General features: G+C 39.2%; 1 non-coding gene across 1 annotated transcript; it reads right to left on the reverse strand.

Moving 5' to 3' along the window:
* Window positions 1-5,669: 5,669 nt before the first annotated feature.
* Window positions 5,670-5,777, reverse strand: LOC130958959 (small nucleolar RNA R71). The gene has a single exon (XR_009078057.1). It is a non-coding gene; the product is annotated as a small nucleolar RNA R71 (small nucleolar RNA).
* Window positions 5,778-7,138: the final 1,361 nt, after the last annotated feature.

Raw genomic sequence — 7,138 nt, forward strand, 5'->3', positions numbered from 1 at the left:
CTAAAGGAATGACTAGCTTTAGAGATATTCAAATTAATTAGCAACTTCTAATTATCAATCAACAAAGGAATTAGATAACTCAAGTGTCACTAGTTGCTCTACCTAAGCCAAGAGGAACAAAATCTATGCTATATCTAGAAGAGACATTTCATCAAACACATAGAGTGAAATACAAGTAAACATTATTAAATGCAAGAATTAAAGGAATCTACAACTACAAAAACAAGAGATCAACAATAGAAAAGCAATGAAGAACAATTATTATGAATTACCTCTTATTGAATTAAAAGAAAATGGAAGTAGCAATAGTAGATCTATAACAAAGTATAAGAACAATATAAAGGAAATTACAACAAAGGAGTAGAAGAATGATGAATGTAACAACAAATAATTGGGAAGTAGAAGTAGAAGAAAGCTAAGATTAAAAACCTAGATCTAAGAACTAAACCTAATCCTAATTCTAGAGAGAAGTGAGAGCTTCTCTCTCTAAAACTCTAAACTAATCCTAAGTATATTCTATATGCTAGACTTAGATGATTATTGATTGATTGATCAATTAATGCCTTCCCCTCAATCCTTCATCCTTTTATTCCTTTCCCTTAGCAATTGGCGCCAAAAATGGGTTCAGAAACCCTCTCAAATCGCCAGGCACGTGTTGCATTAATGAGGTCATGTGCTGTCATCGACGTGTGCGCGCACGGTACGCGTGCGCGTCCCTGGCTTGTTTCGCAATGTGCGCGCGAGCGCCTTGTGCGCGTGCGCGTGCATGGCCGAGATCAATTTCTTTGGCTTTTGTGCTTCTCTCCACTTGCATGCTTCCTTCCTTGCTCCTTTGATCCATGCCTAACCTATTTCATCCAGAGATTACTAGCAAACACATCAAGGCATCTTATGGAATCAAAGAGGAACTAGAATTCATCAAAATAAGGCTTAAAAAGCATGTTTTTACACTTTAGCACAAATACGGGAGAGATTACAAAACCATGCCAATTCATAGGTTAAATGCGAGAAAAGGTTATCAAAATACTCTAAATTCAATACAAGATGAACCCTAAAAATGGGGTTTATCAACCCTTACCACCAAACACCCCCATATGACCCTAACCCTTATCCACCACACCAACCACCATATGAACCATATATAGAACCACCCCAATTCCAACCTAGTTACTCCCAAGGACCACGACCTCCATATGCACCATGTCCATATCCATCAAGGCAAGAATCACAGGTTTGCTTCGAAGAATCAATAGACCAATTTAATGCAACCCTTCATGAACTAGAGAAAGAAATAAATCGATTATCTTCCAGACGTTCAGACACTCAATAGACTCCTATGCCTTCATGTGGAGAATCTAATGAAGAACGCAGCACGAAGAAGATACTAGAAACTCCAGTGGACAGCATAGAGCAAAACTTCGTACTGGAACAAGTAGATAACGCTGTCATTGTAGAAGAAGAAGAGTTGGTTGAAGACTTAGGAGATGCTGAACCTCCATTGGAAAGTCCGTTCATAAAGCCTCCTTCCAAGATGTTTGAAATTGATGTTGAAGAGGGTGTACAACCTCCAAAGCATATCATGGTTGAAGACTTTGAAGGGGATGATCAAGAGATGGATTCAATCATTAATGAATTCTTATCTACATTTGAATTCTCTCCCATTGGACTTGACTTGGAGATTAAAGAAGAAGAAGCACAACTGATGAGCGGATAATTTGTACACTTTTTGGCATTGTTTTTAGTATATTTTTAGTATGATCTAGTTAGTTTTTAGTATATTTTTATTAGTTTTTAGTTAAAATTCACTTTTCTGGACTTTACTATGAGTTTGTGTGTTTTTCTGTGATTTCAGGTATTTTCTGGCTGAAATTGAGGGACCTGAGCAAAAATCTGATCCAGAGACTCAAAAGGACTGCAGATGCTGTTGGATTCTGACCTCCCTGCACTCGAAGTGGATTTTCTGGAGCTACAGAAGCCCAATTGGCGCGCTCTCAACGGCATTGGAAAGTAGACATCCTGGGCTTTCCAGCAATATATAATAGTCCATACTTTGCCCAAGATTTGATGGCCCAAACCGGCGTTCAAAGTCACCTCAAGAAATTCCAGCGTTAAACGCCGGAACTGGCACCTAATTGGGAGTTAAACGCCCAAACTGGCATAAAAGCTGGCGTTTAACTCCAAGAAGAGTCTCTACACGAAAATGCTTCATTGCTCAGCCGAAGCACACACCAAGTGGGCCCGGAAGTGGATTTTTATGTCTTTTACTCATCTTTGTACACCTTAGGCTACTAGTTTTCTATAAGTAGGACCTTTTACTATTGTATTTTTAAAAAAAAATCTTTGGACATCTAGTTCTTAGATCATTTGGGGGCTGGCCATTCGGCCATGCCTAGACCTTGTTCTTATGTATTTTCAACGGTGGAGTTTCTACACACCATAGATTAAGGTGTGGAGCTCTGCTGTACCTCGAGTATTAATGCAATTACTATTGTTCTTCTATTCAACTCCGCTTGTTCTTTTACCAAGATATCACTTGTTCTTCAACTTGATGAAGGTGATGATTGACACTCATCATCATTCTCACCTATGAACAAGGTGACTGACAACCATTCTTGTTCTATAAGCATTCGAGGCTTGGTGAATATCTCTTGGATTCCTGATTGCACGATGCATGGTTGATCGCCTGACAACCGAGTGCTCGCCTGACAAACGAGCCAGCCATTCCGTGAGATCAGAGTCTTCGTGGTATAGGCAGGACCTGATGGCAGCATTCAAGAGAATCCGGAAGGTCTAACCTTGTCTGTGGTATTCTGAGTAGGATTCAATGATTGAATGACTGTGACATGCTTCAAACCTGTAACCTACTGGGCGTTAGTGACAGACGCAAAAGAGTGATTCTATTCCGGTAGGGGAGGGAACCAAACCGGTGATTGGCAGCACTGTGACAGAGTGCGTGCATTAGCTTTCACTGCGCGGATGGGAGGTAGCTGCTGACAACAGTGAAACCCTACACGAGCTTGCCATGGAAAGGAGTAAGAAAGGATTGGATGAAGGCAGTAGGAAAGCAGAGAGACGGAAGGGAAGGCATCTTCATACGCTTGTCTGAAGCTCTTACACCAATGACATACATAAGTATCACTATCTTTATCTTCTATGTTATTTTCGTTCATTATCATATACATTTGAGTTTGCCTGACTAAGATTTACAAGATGACCTTAGCTTGCTTCAATGCTAACAATGTCCGTGGGATCGACCCTTACTCACGTAAGGTATTACTTGGACGACCCAGTGCACTTGCTGGTTAGTTGTGCGAAGTTGTGTAATGCCATGGAATTGAACCACCAAGTTTTTTTGGAGTTCATGACCAGGGATTATGAGAGTTGTGAAAAGTATTGTTCACAATTTCGCGCACCAAGTTTTTGGCGCCGTTGCCGGGGATTGTTCAAGTTTTGAGCAAGCTTTTGGTAACAATGCCTGGGATTGTTCTAGTTTGGACAACTGACGGTTCATCTTGTTGCTTAGATTAGGTATTTATTTTTTTCGAAATTCTTGAAGATGAATTCTAGAGTTTCATGATGATTTGTTGAAATCTGGCTGGCTGAGAAGCCATGTCTAATCTGATTGGACCGAGGTTTCAACTTATCACCACAAGAGCTTGATGATTCTCATCAATTTTGCTCTTGGAGCAGTGATCTGCTAAGATTTGGCTGACCTTTGGTCATGTCTAGTGTTTTGGACCGAAGCTTTCCTTGAAAGCTTGGCTGGCTGTGAAGCCATGTCTAATTCCTGGACCGGAGTCTTAGACTAGCATTGCACTGATTCCTGGAATTCTCATCAAGGATTTTGATACCTTTTCCCACTTAATTTTCGAAAAAACACAAAAAAATTTTTACAAAATCATAAAAACCAAAAATATTTGATGTTTCATGCTTAAGTCTAGTGTCTCATCTTAAGTTTAGTGTCAATTGCATGCATTCATTCATGTGTCTTAAGGATCCTCAAGTAATTCTTGATGATTTTTGTGTTCTAATCTTTGAACTCTATTGACTTGAAGCATTTTGTGTGTCTCATATGCATTCTCATATTGTTAGTGTCAGTAGTATACAAACTGCTAAGTTTGGTGTCTTGCATGCATTGTTAATTGATTCCTTTTGCATTCTGATTATTAAAAATCCAAAAATATTTTTAATTTGTGTCTTTTCAAGTCAATGATACAAAGAATTGAAGATTCAGAACATACTGCAGAGGAACTATACAGAAAAAGCTGAGCATTCAAAAATGCCCAGTGAAGAAGGCAGACTGGCGTTTAAACGCCAGCCAGGGCACCTGGTTGGGCGTTTAACGCCCAAAGAGGTAGCATTTTGGGCGTTAAACGCCAGAATGTATACCATTCTGGGCGTTTAACGCCAGGATGGTGCTAGGGGGAAGATTCTGTTTTCAAAATCAATTTTTTTCTAAGTTTTCAAAGTTTTCCAAAATCAAATCTTTTTCAAATCATATCTTTTCAATCAAATGTTTTCAAAATTAACTTCTTTCCTTTTTCAAAGATACTTACTAACAATTAATGATTTGATTGAACATTTTTTGCCTTTTCTATTAAGAACGGTTTTATGTTTCAATCATATCTTTTCTTGTTAGGCAAGTCATTAATTTTTAAAATCATATCTTTTCAAACTGTTTTCAAATCATATCTTTTAAAATTGTTTTCACATCATATCTTCTCAATCACATCTTTTTAAAACCATAACTTTTCAATTAAATCTTTTTAACCACATCTTTTTCAAAATAGTTTTCAATCAAATCTTTTTAATTTCTAATTTCAAAATCTTTTTCAAAAATCACTTGATTTCTTTTTCACTTTTAATTTTCGAAAATTATCAATCAAATTTTCAAAATGTTTTCAAAATCTTTTAAATGAATTTTCGAAAATTCTCTTCCCTCCTTCCCACATCCTTCTATTTATGGAGTACCACTCCTTCTAAATGCACAATTCGAACCTTATCTAATTAAAGTTCGAATTCTTCTTCTCCTTCTTCTTTCTATTTCTCTTTTCCTCTGACATTTCAAGGAATCTCTATACTGTGACATAGAGGATTCCACACTTTCTTTTTCTCTTCTCTTTCATATGAGCAGGAGCAGAGACAAAGGCATTCTTGTTGAAGCTGACCCTGAACCCGAGAGAACCTTGAAGAGAAAGCTAAGAGAAGCCAAGGCACAACTCTCTTTAGAGGACCTGACCGAATTCTTCAAGGAAGAAGAACACATGGCAGCCGAAAACAACAACAATGCCAACAATGCAAGGAAGGTGCTGGGTGACTTCACTGCACCTACTCCTGATTTCTATGGGAGAAGCATCTCTATCCCTGCCATTGGAGCAAACAACTTTGAGCTTAAGCCTCAATTAGTTTCTCTAATGCAATAGAATTGCAAGTTCCATGGACTTCCAATGGAAGATCCTCATCAGTTCTTAGTTGAATTCTTGCAAATCTGTGACACAGTCAAGACTAATGGGGTTGACCCTGAGGTCTATAGACTGATGCTATTCCCTTTTTCTGTAAGAGACAGAGCTAGAATATGGTTGGACTCTTAACCTAAAGAAAGCCTGGACTCTTGGGAAAAGCTAGTCAATGCCTTCTTGGCAAAGTTCTTTCCACCCCAAAGATGGAGTAAGCTTAGAGTGGAAGTCCAAACCTTCAGACAGAAGGATGGAGAATCCCTCTATGAAGCTTGGGAAAGATACAAACAATTAATCAGAAGATGTCCTTCAGACATGCTTTCTGAATGGAGCATCATAGGTATTTTCTATGATGGTCTCTCTGAACTATCCAAGATGTCTTTGGATAGCTCTGCTGGAGGATCTCTTCATCTGAAGAAGACGCCTGCAGAAGCTCAAGAATTGATTGAAATGGTTGCAAATAACCAATTCATGTACACTTCTGAAAGAAATCCTGTGAACAATGGGACTAGTCAGAAGAAAAGAGTTCTTGAGATTGACACTCTGAATGCCATATTGGCTCAGAACAAGATATTGACTCAACAAGTCAATTTGATTTCTCAAAGTCTGTCTGGAATGCAAAATGCACCAAGCAGTACTAAGGAAGCTTCATCTGAGGAAGAAGCCTATGATCCTGAGAACCCTTCAATGGAAGAGGTGAATTACCTAGGAGAACCCTATGGAAACACCTACAATTCTTCATGGAGAAATCACCCCAAATCTCTCATGGAAGAATCAAGAGAGACCTCAACAAGGTTTCAATAACAATAATGGTGGAAGAAACAGGTTTAGCAATGGCAAGCCTTTTCCATCATGTTCTCAGCAACAGACAGAGAGTTCTAAGCAGAATACTTCTGACTTAGCAACAATGGTCTCTGATCTAATAAAGACCACTCAAAGTTTCATGAATGAAACAAGGTCCTCCATCAGAAATTTGGAAGGACAAGTGGGTCAGCTGAGCAAGAAAGTTACTGAACTCCCTCCTAGCACTCTCCCAAGTAATACAGAAGAAAATCCAAAAGGAGAGTGCAAAGCCATAGACATGGCCGAATATGGAGAGGAAAGAGAGGAGGAGGACGCCACTGAGGTCCTCAGTGGGCGTGTACCAATCTCCTCTGAGTTCCTCAATGAGGAACAATGGGAATCTGAGGCTCAAAATGAGACCATAGAGATTCCATTGGACTTACTTCTGCCATTCATGAGCTCTGATGAGTATTCTTCCTCTGAAGAGGATGAGTATGTCACTGACGAGCAAGTTGCTAAATACCTTGGAGCAATCATGAAACTGAATGACAAGTTTTTTGGAAATGAGACTTGGGAGGAAGAACCACCTTTGATCACCAAAGAACTGGATGACTTGTCTAGGCAGAAACTGCCTCAAAAGAGGCAGGATCCTGGGAAGTTTTCTATACCTTGTACCATAGGCACCATGACCTTCAAGAAGGCCTTGTGTGACTTAGGGTCAAGTGTAAACCTCATGCCCCTCTCTGTAATGGAAAAATTAGGGATCCTTGAGGTGCAAGCTGCAAGAATCTCATTAGAGATGGCAGACAATTCAAGAAAACAAGCTCATGGACTTGTAGAGAATGTTTTGGTGAAGATTGAGGACCATTACATCCCTACTGACTTCATAGTCCTAGAGA

Source organism: Arachis stenosperma, chromosome 10, assembly GCF_014773155.1.
Source record: "Arachis stenosperma cultivar V10309 chromosome 10, arast.V10309.gnm1.PFL2, whole genome shotgun sequence".
In the NCBI taxonomy this organism is placed as follows: Eukaryota; Viridiplantae; Streptophyta; class Magnoliopsida; order Fabales; family Fabaceae; genus Arachis; species Arachis stenosperma.